Source organism: Mixophyes fleayi, chromosome 10 (genome assembly GCF_038048845.1).
Source record: "Mixophyes fleayi isolate aMixFle1 chromosome 10, aMixFle1.hap1, whole genome shotgun sequence".
Classification (NCBI taxonomy): domain Eukaryota; kingdom Metazoa; phylum Chordata; class Amphibia; order Anura; family Limnodynastidae; genus Mixophyes; species Mixophyes fleayi.
In genome coordinates this window covers 48,465,206-48,480,190 of record NC_134411.1, presented here as the reverse complement: position 1 = coordinate 48,480,190, position 14,985 = coordinate 48,465,206, and the positions used below count along the sequence as shown (strand labels likewise).

The 14,985-nt window shown below is 32.9% G+C and overlaps 11 non-coding genes across 11 annotated transcripts; all 11 read right to left on the bottom strand.

The window, feature by feature from the left end:
- Positions 1-164: 164 nt before the first annotated feature.
- On the bottom strand, positions 165-237 carry TRNAV-UAC (transfer RNA valine (anticodon UAC)). Its single transcript has one exon. It is a non-coding gene; the product is annotated as a tRNA-Val (tRNA).
- Positions 238-1,477: 1,240 nt separating this feature from the next.
- On the bottom strand, positions 1,478-1,550 carry TRNAV-UAC (transfer RNA valine (anticodon UAC)). The gene has a single exon. It is a non-coding gene; the product is annotated as a tRNA-Val (tRNA).
- A 1,229-nt stretch (positions 1,551-2,779) lies between these two features.
- TRNAV-UAC (transfer RNA valine (anticodon UAC)) lies at positions 2,780-2,852 on the bottom strand. The gene has a single exon. It is a non-coding gene; the product is annotated as a tRNA-Val (tRNA).
- A 1,240-nt stretch (positions 2,853-4,092) lies between these two features.
- Positions 4,093-4,165, bottom strand: TRNAV-UAC (transfer RNA valine (anticodon UAC)). The gene has a single exon. It is a non-coding gene; the product is annotated as a tRNA-Val (tRNA).
- A 1,239-nt stretch (positions 4,166-5,404) lies between these two features.
- On the bottom strand, positions 5,405-5,477 carry TRNAV-UAC (transfer RNA valine (anticodon UAC)). The gene has a single exon. It is a non-coding gene; the product is annotated as a tRNA-Val (tRNA).
- A 1,240-nt stretch (positions 5,478-6,717) lies between these two features.
- On the bottom strand, positions 6,718-6,790 carry TRNAV-UAC (transfer RNA valine (anticodon UAC)). The gene has a single exon. It is a non-coding gene; the product is annotated as a tRNA-Val (tRNA).
- A 1,240-nt stretch (positions 6,791-8,030) lies between these two features.
- Positions 8,031-8,103, bottom strand: TRNAV-UAC (transfer RNA valine (anticodon UAC)). Its single transcript has one exon. It is a non-coding gene; the product is annotated as a tRNA-Val (tRNA).
- Positions 8,104-10,640: 2,537 nt separating this feature from the next.
- On the bottom strand, positions 10,641-10,713 carry TRNAV-UAC (transfer RNA valine (anticodon UAC)). The gene has a single exon. It is a non-coding gene; the product is annotated as a tRNA-Val (tRNA).
- Positions 10,714-11,942: 1,229 nt separating this feature from the next.
- Positions 11,943-12,015, bottom strand: TRNAV-UAC (transfer RNA valine (anticodon UAC)). The gene has a single exon. It is a non-coding gene; the product is annotated as a tRNA-Val (tRNA).
- A 1,240-nt stretch (positions 12,016-13,255) lies between these two features.
- On the bottom strand, positions 13,256-13,328 carry TRNAV-UAC (transfer RNA valine (anticodon UAC)). Its single transcript has one exon. It is a non-coding gene; the product is annotated as a tRNA-Val (tRNA).
- Positions 13,329-14,568: 1,240 nt separating this feature from the next.
- On the bottom strand, positions 14,569-14,641 carry TRNAV-UAC (transfer RNA valine (anticodon UAC)). Its single transcript has one exon. It is a non-coding gene; the product is annotated as a tRNA-Val (tRNA).
- Between the last annotated feature and the right edge of the window lie 344 nt (positions 14,642-14,985).

The following is a 14,985-nucleotide window of genomic DNA, read 5'->3' as shown; positions in this document are numbered from 1 at the left end:
TATGAACTAAAACTTAAAGTGTAGTTTAAGACTACATTTATTCCCATTAGCAGAAAGGCCAGTTTCTATTGAACAAACTACCCTTTTCACAGTTTAAATCACCAGAAGAGATATGTTGAGTATGGAAATATTTAAAGATTGATTGGTTAATCAGAACATAAACATGGTTTCACTGGGGATTGAACCCAGGACCCTCTGCGTGTAAAGCAGATGTGATAACCACTACACTATGAAACCAAGACGTAGCCTGTTTCTGCACAGTTCAGCAAAGTTGAATGACTCGACATATGATATGAAACCTGGAAATGTGCAATTTTTGAATTGTTGGTCAAACTTCTGTTTAAACCCTTGGAATCAAGTTTAGAGAAGATTTTTGAGTAGTTAATATTTCAATTTTAAAGAGAAAAATGTGACAGCATTCATGATGTTTAATGCCTTGTAGTTTTATCGATCAGTAGCCCCACATTTTTAAGGATTCCTTTTTAGTGATTTAGCAAGCCTTGTTTTGAACATATGCCTTTTTTAGGAAGACATATAAATAAAATTCCCTTTCATAACATACATCAAACTTTACACGAAAAACTAAAACATGTCTGATAACCACTACACTGTAAATCCAAAGACAAAATCTAAATTCTTTAATGCTCAACTACCATGTACTAGTTTTGGAAAGAACTTGTTTTCATTGAAAATAACTTTTTTGAAAGCAAATGTCACTACACAGCATAGTATTTAAAGAATTTGATTTTCTTTAATCAGAGGATGACTAATTTGCTACTGAAATTAAATTTCCAAAGATATTGCCTGCTGGTGATCAAAAACCAGCAGTCAACTGCGAGCCCTGAAAATTTCACACAGGAAGTTTTTCCCAGGGTTCTCCTATTTTAGTAGTCTCATAACAGCACATATTTTTGTTTCTAATATTAAGCAGTCACAATGGTGGGCATGAACATATTGAATCACAGAAAAATAGCATTCTCTGTCATAGCAGCTTCTTAATGGTCCTCCTCATCACACCCACTCTCTGCAGTGTCCCAGAATCCCTAGGTCTCAGCCAGGGCTGTCAGTCGAGCAGTGGAGATATGGAAGAAACAATTGCATGGAGAAGCTTATGAGATTTCAATTTTACAGAGAAAATTTACACAGCATAAAGTATATTCATTAATGTAGAAAAATGAACAAAAAAACATTTTAACAAGCTCTTTTGCTTTAAAAATATATAGAAATCATGAAAATACATTGTTGGCAAAAAGGAGATAAGTCAACTTAACTTTTAATTTTAAAATTACTGGATTACAAGTATATACTATTTTTATGAACTAAAACTTAAAATGTAGTTTAAGACTACATTTATTCCCATTAGCAGAAAGGCCAGTTTCTATTGAACAAACTACCCTTTTCACAGTTTAAATCACCAGAAGAGATATGTTGAGTATGGAAATATTTAAAGATTGATTGGTTAATCAGAACATAAACATGGTTTCACTGGGGATTGAACCCAGGACCTTCTGCGTGTAAAGCAGATGTGATAACCACTACACTATGAAACCAAGACGTAGCCTGTTTCTGCACAGTTCAGCAAAGTTGAATGACTCGACATATGATATGAAACCTGGAAATGTGCAATTTTTGAATTGTTGGTCAAACTTCTGTTTAAACCCTTGGAATCAAGTTTAGAGAAGATTTTTGAGTAGTTAATATTTCAATTTTAAAGAGAAAAATGTGACAGCATTCATGATGTTTAATGCCTTGTAGTTTTATCGATCAGTAGCCCCACATTTTTAAGGATTCCTTTTTAGTGATTTAGCAAGCCTTGTTTTGAACATATGCCTTTTTTAGGAAGACATATAAATAAAATTCCCTTTCATAACATACATCAAACTTTACACGAAAAACTAAAACATGTCTGATAACCACTACACTGTAAATCCAAAGACAAAATCTAAATTCTTTAATGCTCAACTACCATATACTAGTTTTGGAAAGAACTTGTTTTCATTGAAAATAACTTTTTTGAAAGCAAATGTCACTACACAGCATAGTATTTAAAGAATTTGATTTTCTTTAATCAGAGGATGACTAATTTGCTACTGAAATTAAATTTCCAAAGATATTGCCTGCTGGTGATCAAAAACCAGCAGTCAACTGCGAGCCCTGAAAATTTCACACAGGAAGTTTTTTCCAGGGTTCTCCTATTTTAGTAGTCTCATAACAGCACATATTTTTGTTTCTAATATTAAGCAGTCACAATGGTGGGCATGAACATATTGAATCACAGAAAAATAGCATTCTCTGTCATAGCAGCTTCTTAATGGTCCTCCTCATCACACCCACTCTCTGCAGTGTCCCAGAATCCCTAGGTCTCAGCCAGGGCTGTCAGTCGAGCAGTGGAGATATGGAAGAAACAATTGCATGGAGAAGCTTATGAGATTTCAATTTTACAGAGAAAATTTACACAGCATAAAGTATATTCATTAATGTAGAAAAATGAACAAAAAAACATTTTAACAAGCTCTTTTGCTTTAAAAATATATAGAAATCATGAAAATACATTGTTGGCAAAAAGGAGATAAGTCAACTTAACTTTTAATTTTAAAATTACTGGATTACAAGTATATACTATTTTTATGAACTAAAACTTAAAGTGTAGTTTAAGACTACATTTATTCCCATTAGCAGAAAGGCCAGTTTCTATTGAACAAACTACCCTTTTCACAGTTTAAATCACCAGAAGAGATATGTTGAGTATGGAAATATTTAAAGATTGATTGGTTAAACATGGTTTCACTGGGGATTGAACCCAGGACCTTCTGCGTGTAAAGCAGATGTGATAACCACTACACTATGAAACCAAGACGTAGCCTGTTTCTGCACAGTTCAGCAAAGTTGAATGACTCGACATATGATATGAAACCTGGAAATGTGCAATTTTTGAATTGTTGGTCAAACTTCTGTTTAAACCCTTGGAATCAAGTTTAGAGAAGATTTTTGAGTAGTTAATATTTCAATTTTAAAGAGAAAAATGTGACAGCATTCATGATGTTTAATGCCTTGTAGTTTTATCGATCAGTAGCCCCACATTTTTAAGGATTCCTTTTTAGTGATTTAGCAAGCCTTGTTTTGAACATATGCCTTTTTTAGGAAGACATATAAATAAAATTCCCTTTCATAACAAACATCAAACTTTACACGAAAAACTAAAACATGTCTGATAACCACTACACTGTAAATCCAAAGACAAAATCTAAATTCTTTAATGCTCAACTACCATATACTAGTTTTGGAAAGAACTTGTTTTCATTGAAAATAACTTTTTTGAAAGCAAATGTCACTACACAGCATAGTATTTAAAGAATTTGATTTTCTTTAATCAGAGGATGACTAATTTGCTACTGAAATTAAATTTCCAAAGATATTGCCTGCTGGTGATCAAAAACCAGCAGTCAACTGCGAGCCCTGAAAATTTCACACAGGAAGTTTTTTCCAGGGTTCTCCTATTTTAGTAGTCTCATAACAGCACATATTTTTGTTTCTAATATTAAGCAGTCACAATGGTGGGCATGAACATATTGAATCACAGAAAAATAGCATTCTCTGTCATAGCAGCTTCTTAATGGTCCTCCTCATCACACCCACTCTCTGCAGTGTCCCAGAATCCCTAGGTCTCAGCCAGGGCTGTCAGTCGAGCAGTGGAGATATGGAAGAAACAATTGCATGGAGAAGCTTATGAGATTTCAATTTTACAGAGAAAATTTACACAGCATAAAGTATATTCATTAATGTAGAAAAATGAACAAAAAAACATTTTAACAAGCTCTTTTGCTTTAAAAATATATAGAAATCATGAAAATACATTGTTGGCAAAAAGGAGATAAGTCAACTTAACTTTTAATTTTAAAATTACTGGATTACAAGTATATACTATTTTTATGAACTAAAACTTAAAGTGTAGTTTAAGACTACATTTATTCCCATTAGCAGAAAGGCCAGTTTCTATTGAACAAACTACCCTTTTCACAGTTTAAATCACCAGAAGAGATATGTTGAGTATGGAAATATTTAAAGATTGATTGGTTAATCAGAACATAAACATGGTTTCACTGGGGATTGAACCCAGGACCTTCTGCGTGTAAAGCAGATGTGATAACCACTACACTATGAAACCAAGACGTAGCCTGTTTCTGCACAGTTCAGCAAAGTTGAATGACTCGACATATGATATGAAACCTGGAAATGTGCAATTTTTGAATTGTTGGTCAAACTTCTGTTTAAACCCTTGGAATCAAGTTTAGAGAAGATTTTTGAGTAATTAATATTTCAATTTTAAAGAGAAAAATGTGACAGCATTCATGATGTTTAATGCCTTGTAGTTTTATCGATCAGTAGCCCCACATTTTTAAGGATTCCTTTTTAGTGATTTAGCAAGCCTTGTTTTGAACATATGCCTTTTTTAGGAAGACATATAAATAAAATTCCCTTTCATAACATACATCAAACTTTACACGAAAAACTAAAACATGTCTGATAACCACTACACTGTAAATCCAAAGACAAAATCTAAATTCTTTAATGCTCAACTACCATATACTAGTTTTGGAAAGAACTTGTTTTCATTGAAAATAACTTTTTGAAAGCAAATGTCACTACACAGCATAGTATTTAAAGAATTTGATTTTCTTTAATCAGAGGATGACTAATTTGCTACTGAAATTAAATTTCCAAAGATATTGCCTGCTGGTGATCAAAAACCAGCAGTCAACTGCGAGCCCTGGAAATTTCACACAGGAAGTTTTTTCCAGGGTTCTCCTATTTTAGTAGTCTCATAACAGCACATATTTTTGTTTCTAATATTAAGCAGTCACAATGGTGGGCATGAACATATTGAATCACAGAAAAATAGCATTCTCTGTGATAGCAGCTTCTTAATGGTCCTCCTCATCACACCCACTCTCTGCAGTGTCCCAGAATCCCTAGGTCTCAGCCAGGGCTGTCAGTCGAGCAGTGGAGATATGGAAGAAACAATTGCATGGAGAAGCTTATGAGATTTCAATTTTACAGAGAAAATTTACACAGCATAAAGTATATTCATTAATGTAGAAAAATGAACAAAAAAACATTTTAACAAGCTCTTTTGCTTTAAAAATATATAGAAATCATGAAAATACATTGTTGGCAAAAAGGAGATAAGTCAACTTAACTTTTAATTTTAAAATTACTGGATTACAAGTATATACTATTTTTATGAACTAAAACTTAAAGTGTAGTTTAAGACTACATTTATTCCCATTAGCAGAAAGGCCAGTTTCTATTGAACAAACTACCCTTTTCACAGTTTAAATCACCAGAAGAGATATGTTGAGTATGGAAATATTTAAAGATTGATTGGTTAATCAGAACATAAACATGGTTTCACTGGGGATTGAACCCAGGACCTTCTGCGCGTAAAGCAGATGTGATAACCACTACACTATGAAACCAAGATGTAGCCTGTTTCTGCACAGTTCAGCAAAGTTGAATGACTCGACATATGATATGAAACCTGGAAATGTGCAATTTTTGAATTGTTGGTCAAACTTCTGTTTAAACCCTTGGAATCAAGTTTAGAGAAGATTTTTGAGTAGTTAATATTTCAATTTTAAAGAGAAAAATGTGACAGCATTCATGATGTTTAATGCCTTGTAGTTTTATCGATCAGTAGCCCCACATTTTTAAGGATTCCTTTTTAGTGATTTAGCAAGCCTTGTTTTGAACATATGCCTTTTTTAGGAAGACATATAAATAAAATTCCCTTTCATAACATACATCAAACTTTACACGAAAAACTAAAACATGTCTGATAACCACTACACTGTAAATCCAAAGACAAAATCTAAATTCTTTAATGCTCAACTACCATATACTAGTTTTGGAAAGAACTTGTTTTCATTGAAAATAACTTTTTTGAAAGCAAATGTCACTACACAGCATAGTATTTAAAGAATTTGATTTTCTTTAATCAGAGGATGACTAATTTGCTACTGAAATTAAATTTCCAAAGATATTGCCTGCTGGTGATCAAAAACCAGCAGTCAACTGCGAGCCCTGAAAATTTCACACAGGAAGTTTTTCCCAGGGTTCTCCTATTTTAGTAGTCTCATAACAGCACATATTTTTGTTTCTAATATTAAGCAGTCACAATGGTGGGCATGAACATATTGAATCACAGAAAAATAGCATTCTCTGTCATAGCAGCTTCTTAATGGTCCTCCTCATCACACCCACTCTCTGCAGTGTCCCAGAATCCCTAGGTCTCAGCCAGGGCTGTCAGTCGAGCAGTGGAGATATGGAAGAAACAATTGCATGGAGAAGCTTATGAGATTTCAATTTTACAGAGAAAATTTACACAGCATAAAGTATATTCATTAATGTAGAAAAATGAACAAAAAAACATTTTAACAAGCTCTTTTGCTTTAAAAATATATAGAAATCATGAAAATACATTGTTGGCAAAAAGGAGATAAGTCAACTTAACTTTTAATTTTAAAATTACTGGATTACAAGTATATACTATTTTTATGAACTAAAACTTAAAATGTAGTTTAAGACTACATTTACTCCCATTAGCAGAAAGGCCAGTTTCTATTGAACAAACTACCCTTTTCACAGTTTAAATCACCAGAAGAGATATGTTGAGTATGGAAATATTTAAAGATTGATTGGTTAATCAGAACATAAACATGGTTTCACTGGGGATTGAACCCAGGACTTTCTGCGTGTAAAGCAGATGTGATAACCACTACACTATGAAACCAAGATGTAGCCTGTTTCTGCACAGTTCAGCAAAGTTGAATGACTCGACATATGATATGAAACCTGGAAATGTGCAATTTTTGAATTGTTGGTCAAACTTCTGTTTAAACCCTTGGAATCAAGTTTAGAGAAGATTTTTGAGTAGTTAATATTTCAATTTTAAAGAGAAAAATGTGACAGCATTCATGATGTTTAATGCCTTGTAGTTTTATCGATCAGTAGCCCCACATTTTTAAGGATTCCTTTTTAGTGATTTAGCAAGCCTTGTTTTGAACATATGCCTTTTTTAGGAAGACATATAAATAAAATTCCCTTTCATAACATACATCAAACTTTACACGAAAAACTAAAACATGTCTGATAACCACTACACTAAAAATCCAAAGACAAAATCTAAATTCTTTAATGCTCAACTACCATATACTAGTTTTGGAAAGAACTTGTTTTCATTGAAAATAACTTTTTTGAAAGCAAATGTCACTACACAGCATAGTATTTAAAGAATTTGATTTTCTTTAATCAGAGGATGACTAATTTGCTACTGAAATTAAATTTCCAAAGATATTGCCTGCTGGTGATCAAAAACCAGCAGTCAACTGCGAGCCCTGAAAATTTCACACAGGAAGTTTTTTCCAGGGTTCTCCTATTTTAGTAGTCTCATAACAGCACATATTTTTGTTTCTAATATTAAGCAGTCACAATGGTGGGCATGAACATATTGAATCACAGAAAAATAGCATTCTCTGTGATAGCAGCTTCTTAATGGTCCTCCTCATCACACCCACTCTCTGCAGTGTCCCAGAATCCCTAGGTCTCAGCCAGGGCTGTCAGTCGAGCAGTGGAGATATGGAAGAAACAATTGCATGGAGAAGCTTATGAGATTTCAATTTTACAGAGAAAATTTACACAGCATAAAGTATATTCATTAATGTAGAAAAATGAACAAAAAAACATTTTAACAAGCTCTTTTGCTTTAAAAATATATAGAAATCATGAAAATACATTGTTGGCAAAAAGGAGATAAGTCAACTTAACTTTTAATTTTAAAATTACTGGATTACAAGTATATACTATTTTTATGAACTAAAACTTAAAGTGTAGTTTAAGACTACATTTATTCCCATTAGCAGAAAGGCCAGTTTCTATTGAACAAACTACCCTTTTCACAGTTTAAATCACCAGAAGAGATATGTTGAGTATGGAAATATTTAAAGATTGATTGGTTAATCAGAACATAAACATGGTTTCACTGGGGATTGAACCCAGGACCTTCTGCGTGTAAAGCAGATGTGATAACCACTACACTATGAAACCAAGACGTAGCCTGTTTCTGCACAGTACAGCAAAGTTGAATGACTCGACATATGATATGAAACCTGGAAATGTGCAATTTTTGAATTGTTGGTCAAACTTCTGTTTAAACCCTTGGAATCAAGTTTAGAGAAGATTTTTGAGTAGTTAATATTTCAATTTTAAAGAGAAAAATGTGACAGCATTCATGATGTTTAATGCCTTGTAGTTTTATCGATCAGTAGCCCCACATTTTTAAGGATTCCTTTTTAGTGATTTAGCAAGCCTTGTTTTGAACATATGCCTTTTTTAGGAAGACATATAAATAAAATTCCCTTTCATAACATACATCAAACTTTACACGAAAAACTAAAACATGTCTGATAACCACTACACTAAAAATCCAAAGACAAAATCTAAATTCTTTAATGCTCAACTACCATATACTAGTTTTGGAAAGAACTTGTTTTCATTGAAAATAACTTTTTTGAAAGCAAATGTCACTACACAGCATAGTATTTAAAGAATTTGATTTTCTTTAATCAGAGGATGACTAATTTGCTACTGAAATTAAATTTCCAAAGATATTGCCTGCTGGTGATCAAAAACCAGCAGTCAACTGCGAGCCCTGAAAATTTCACACAGGAAGTTTTTTCCAGGGTTCTCCTATTTTAGTAGTCTCATAACAGCACATATTTTTGTTTCTAATATTAAGCAGTCACAATGGTGGGCATGAACATATTGAATCACAGAAAAATAGCATTCTCTGTGATAGCAGCTTCTTAATGGTCCTACTCATCACACCCACTCTCTGCAGTGTCCCAGAATCCCTAGGTCTCAGCCAGGGCTGTCAGTCGAGCAGTGGAGATATGGAAGAAACAATTGCATGGAGAAGCTTATGAGATTTCAATTTTACAGAGAAAATTTACACAGCATAAAGTATATTCATTAATGTAGAAAAATGAACAAAAAAACATTTTAACAAGCTCTTTTGCTTTAAAAATATATAGAAATCATAAAAATACATTGTTGGCAAAAAGGAGATAAGTCAACTTAACTTTTAATTTTAAAATTACTGGATTACAAGTATATACTATTTTTATGAACTAAAACTTAAAGTGTAGTTTAAGACTACATTTATTCCCATTAGCAGAAAGGCCAGTTTCTATTGAACAAACTACCCTTTTCACAGTTTAAATCACCAGAAGAGATATGTTGAGTATGGAAATATTTAAAGATTGATTGGTTAATCAGAACATAAACATGGTTTCACTGGGGATTGAACCCAGGACCTTCTGCGTGTAAAGCAGACTATGAAACAAAGACGTAGCCTGTTTCTGCACAGTTCAGCAAAGTTGAATGACTCGACATATGATATGAAACCTGGAAATGTGCAATTTTTGAATTGTTGGTCAAACTTCTGTTTAAACCCTTGGAATCAAGTTTAGAGAAGATTTTTGAGTAGTTAATATTTCAATTTTAAAGAGAAAAATGTGACAGCATTCATGATGTTTAATGCCTTGTAGTTTTATCGATCAGTAGCCCCACATTTTTAAGGATTCCTTTTTAGTGATTTAGCAAGCCTTGTTTTGAACATATGCCTTTTTTAGGAAGACATATAAATAAAATTCCCTTTCATAACATACATCAAACTTTACACGAAAAACTAAAACATGTCTGATAACCACTACACTGTAAATCCAAAGACAAAATCTAAATTCTTTAATGCTCAACTACCATATACTAGTTTTGGAAAGAACTTGTTTTCATTGAAAATAACTTTTTTGAAAGCAAATGTCACTACACAGCATAGTATTTAAAGAATTTGATTTTCTTTAATCAGAGGATGACTAATTTGCTACTGAAATTAAATTTCCAAAGATATTGCCTGCTGGTGATCAAAAACCAGCAGTCAACTGCGAGCCCTGAAAATTTCACACAGGAAGTTTTTTCCAGGGTTCTCCTATTTTAGTAGTCTCATAACAGCACATATTTTTGTTTCTAATATTAAGCAGTCACAATGGTGGGCATGAACATATTGAATCACAGAAAAATAGCATTCTCTGTCATAGCAGCTTCTTAATGGTCCTCCTCATCACACCCACTCTCTGCAGTGTCCCAGAATCCCTAGGTCTCAGCCAGGGCTGTCAGTCGAGCAGTGGAGATATGGAAGAAACAATTGCATGGAGAAGCTTATGAGATTTCAATTTTACAGAGAAAATTTACACAGCATAAAGTATATTCATTAATGTAGAAAAATGAACAAAAAAACATTTTAACAAGCTCTTTTGCTTTAAAAATATATAGAAATCATGAAAACACATTGTTGGCAAAAAGGTGATAAGTCAACTTAACTTTTAATTTTAAAATTACTGGATTACAAGTATATACTATTTTTATGAACTAAAACTTAAAGTGTAGTTTAAGACTACATTTATTCCCATTAGCAGAAAGGCCAGTTTCTATTGAACAAACTACCCTTTTCACAGTTTAAATCACCAGAAGAGATATGTTGAGTATGGAAATATTTAAAGATTGATTGGTTAATCAGAACATAAACATGGTTTCACTGGGGATTGAACCCAGGACCTTCTGCATGTAAAGCAGATGTGATAACCACTACACTATGAAACCAAGACGTAGCCTGTTTCTGCACAGTTCAGCAAAGTTGAATGACTCGACATATGATATGAAACCTGGAAATGTGCAATTTTTGAATTGTTGGTCAAACTTCTGTTTAAACCCTTGGAATCAAGTTTAGAGAAGATTTTTGAGTAGTTAATATTTCAATTTTAAAGAGAAAAATGTGACAGCATTCATGATGTTTAATGCCTTGTAGTTTTATCGATCAGTAGCCCCACATTTTTAAGGATTCCTTTTTAGTGATTTAGCAAGCCTTGTTTTGAACATATGCCTTTTTTAGGAAGACATATAAATAAAATTCCCTTTCATAACATACATCAAACTTTACACGAAAAACTAAAACATGTCTGATAACCACTACACTGTAAATCCAAAGACAAAATCTAAATTCTTTAATGCTCAACTACCATATACTAGTTTTGGAAAGAACTTGTTTTCATTGAAAATAACTTTTTTGAAAGCAAATGTCACTACACAGCATAGTATTTAAAGAATTTGATTTTCTTTAATCAGAGGATGACTAATTTGCTACTGAAATTAAATTTCCAAAGATATTGCCTGCTGGTGATCAAAAACCAGCAGTCAACTGCGAGCCCTGAAAATTTCACACAGGAAGTTTTTTCCAGGGTTCTCCTATTTTAGTAGTCTCATAACAGCACATATTTTTGTTTCTAATATTAAGCAGTCACAATGGTGGGCATGAACATATTGAATCACAGAAAAATAGCATTCTCTGTCATAGCAGCTTCTTAATGGTCCTCCTCATCACACCCACTCTCTGCAGTGTCCCAGAATCCCTAGGTCTCAGCCAGGGCTGTCAGTCGAGCAGTGGAGATATGGAAGAAACAATTGCATGGAGAAGCTTATGAGATTTCAATTTTACAGAGAAAATTTACACAGCATAAAGTATATTCATTAATGTAGAAAAATGAACAAAAAAACATTTTAACAAGCTCTTTTGCTTTAAAAATATATAGAAATCATGAAAATACATTGTTGGCAAAAAGGAGATAAGTCAATTTAACTTTTAATTTTAAAAATACTGGATTACAAGTATATACTATTTTTATGAACTAAAACTTAAAGTGTAGTTTAAGACTACATTTGTTCCCATTAGCAGAAAGGCCAGTTTCTATTGAACAAACTACCCTTTTCACAGTTTAAATCACCAGAAGAGATATGTTGAGTATGGAAATATTTAAAGATTGATTGGTTAAACATGGTTTCACTGGGGATTGAACCCAGGACCTTCTGCGTGTAAAGCAGATGTGATAACCACTACACTATGAAACCAAGACGTAGCCTGTTTCTGCACAGTTCAGCAAAGTTGAATGACTCGACATATGATATGAAACCTGGAAATGTGCAATTTTTGAATTGTTGGTCAAACTTCTGTTTAAACCCTTGGAATCAAGTTTAGAGAAGATTTTTGAGTAGTTAATATTTCAATTTTAAAGAGAAAAATGTGACAGCATTCATGATGTTTAATGCCTTGTAGTTTTATCGATCAGTAGCCCCACATTTTTAAGGATTCCTTTTTAGTGATTTAGCAAGCCTTGTTTTGAACATATGCCTTTTTTAGGAAGACATATAAATAAAATTCCCTTTCATAACAAACATCAAACTTTACACGAAAAACTAAAACATGTCTGATAACCACTACACTGTAAATCCAAAGACAAAATCTAAATTCTTTAATGCTCAACTACCATATACTAGTTTTGGAAAGAACTTGTTTTCATTGAAAATAACTTTTTTGAAAGCAAATGTCACTACACAGCATAGTATTTAAAGAATTTGATTTTCTTTAATCAGAGGATGACTAATTTGCTACTGAAATTAAATTTCCAAAGATATTGCCTGCTGGTGATCAAAAACCAGCAGTCAACTGCGAGCCCTGAAAATTTCACACAGGAAGTTTTTTCCAGGGTTCTCCTATTTTAGTAGTCTCATAACAGCACATATTTTTGTTTCTAATATTAAGCAGTCACAATGGTGGGCATGAACATATTGAATCACAGAAAAATAGCATTCTCTGTCATAGCAGCTTCTTAATGGTCCTCCTCATCACACCCACTCTCTGCAGTGTCCCAGAATCCCTAGGTCTCAGCCAGGGCTGTCAGTCAAGCAGTGGAGATATGGAAGAAACAATTGCATGGAGAAGCTTATGAGATTTCAATTTTACAGAGAAAATTTACACAGCATAAAGTATATTCATTAATGTAGAAAAATGAACAAAAAAACATTTTAACAAGCTCTTTTGCTTTAAAAATATATAGAAATCATGAAAATACATTGTTGGCAAAAAGGAGATAAGTCAACTTAACTTTTAATTTTAAAATTACTGGATTACAAGTATATACTATTTTTATGAACTAAAACTTAAAGTGTAGTTTAAGACTACATTTATTCCCATTAGCAGAAAGGCCAGTTTCTATTGAACAAACTACCCTTTTCACAGTTTAAATCACCAGAAGAGATATGTTGAGTATGGAAATATTTAAAGATTGATTGGTTAATCAGAACATAAACATGGTTTCACTGGGGATTGAACCCAGGACCTTCTGCGTGTAAAGCAGATGTGATAACCACTACACTATGAAACCAAGACGTAGCCTGTTTCTGCACAGTTCAGCAAAGTTGAATGACTCGACATATGATATGAAACCTGGAAATGTGCAATTTTTGAATTGTTGGTCAAACTTCTGTTTAAACCCTTGGAATCAAGTTTAGAGAAGATTTTTGAGTAGTTAATATTTCAATTTTAAAGAGAAAAATGTGACAGCATTCATGATGTTTAATGCCTTGTAGTTTTATCGATCAGTAGCCCCACATTTTTAAGGATTCCTTTTTAGTGATTTAGCAAGCCTTGTTTTGAACATATGCCTTTTTTAGGAAGACATATAAATAAAATTCCCTTTCATAACATACATCAAACTTTACACGAAAAACTAAAACATGTCTGATAACCACTACACTGTAAATCCAAAGACAAAATCTAAATTCTTTAATGCTCAACTACCATATACTAGTTTTGGAAAGAACTTGTATTCATTGAAAATAACTTTTTTGAAAGCAAATGTCACTACACAGCATAGTATTTAAAGAATTTGATTTTCTTTAATCAGGGGATGACTAATTTGCTACTGAAATTAAATTTCCAAAGATATTGCCTGCTGGTGATCAAAAACCAGCAGTCAACTGCGAGCCCTGAAAATTTCACACAGGAAGTTTTTCCCAGGGTTCTCCTATTTTAGTAGTCTCATAACAGCACATATTTTTGTTTCTAATATTAAGCAGTCACAATGGTGGGCATGAACATATTGAATCACAGAAAAATAGCATTCTCTGTCATAGCAGCTTCTTAATGGTCCTCCTCATCACACCCACTCTCTGCAGTGTCCCAGAATCCCTAGGTCTCAGCCAGGGCTGTCAGTCGAGCAGTGGAGATATGGAAGAAACAATTGCATGGAGAAGCTTATGAGATTTCAATTTTACAGAGAAAATTTACACAGCATAAAGTATATTCATTAATGTAGAAAAATGAACAAAAAAACATTTTAACAAGCTCTTTTGCTTTAAAAATATATAGAAATCATGAAAATACATTGTTGGCAAAAAGGAGATAAGTCAACTTAACTTTTAATTTTAAAATTACTGGATTACAAGTATATACTATTTTTATGAACTAAAACTTAAAATGTAGTTTAAGACTACATTTATTCCCATTAGCAGAAAGGCCAGTTTCTATTGAACAAACTACCCTTTTCACAGTTTAAATCACCAGAAGAGATATGTTGAGTATGGAAATATTTAAAGATTGATTGGTTAATCAGAACATAAACATGGTTTCACTGGGGATTGAACCCAGGACCTTCTGCGTGTAAAGCAGATGTGATAACCACTACACTATGAAACCAAGACGTAGCCTGTTTCTGCACAGTTCAGCAAAGTTGAATGACTCGACATATGATATGAAACCTGGAAATGTGCAATTTTTGAATTGTTGGTCAAACTTCTGTTTAAACCCTTGGAATCAAGTTTAGAGAAGATTTTTGAGTAGTTAATATTTCAATTTTAAAGAGAAAAATGTGACAGCATTCATGATGTTTAATGCCTTGTAGTTTTATCGATCAGTAGCCCCACATTTTTAAGGATTCCTTTTTAGTGATTTAGCAAGCCTTGTTTTGAACATATGCCTTTTTTAGGAAGACATATAAATAAAATTCCCTTTCATAACATACATCAAACTTTACACGAAAA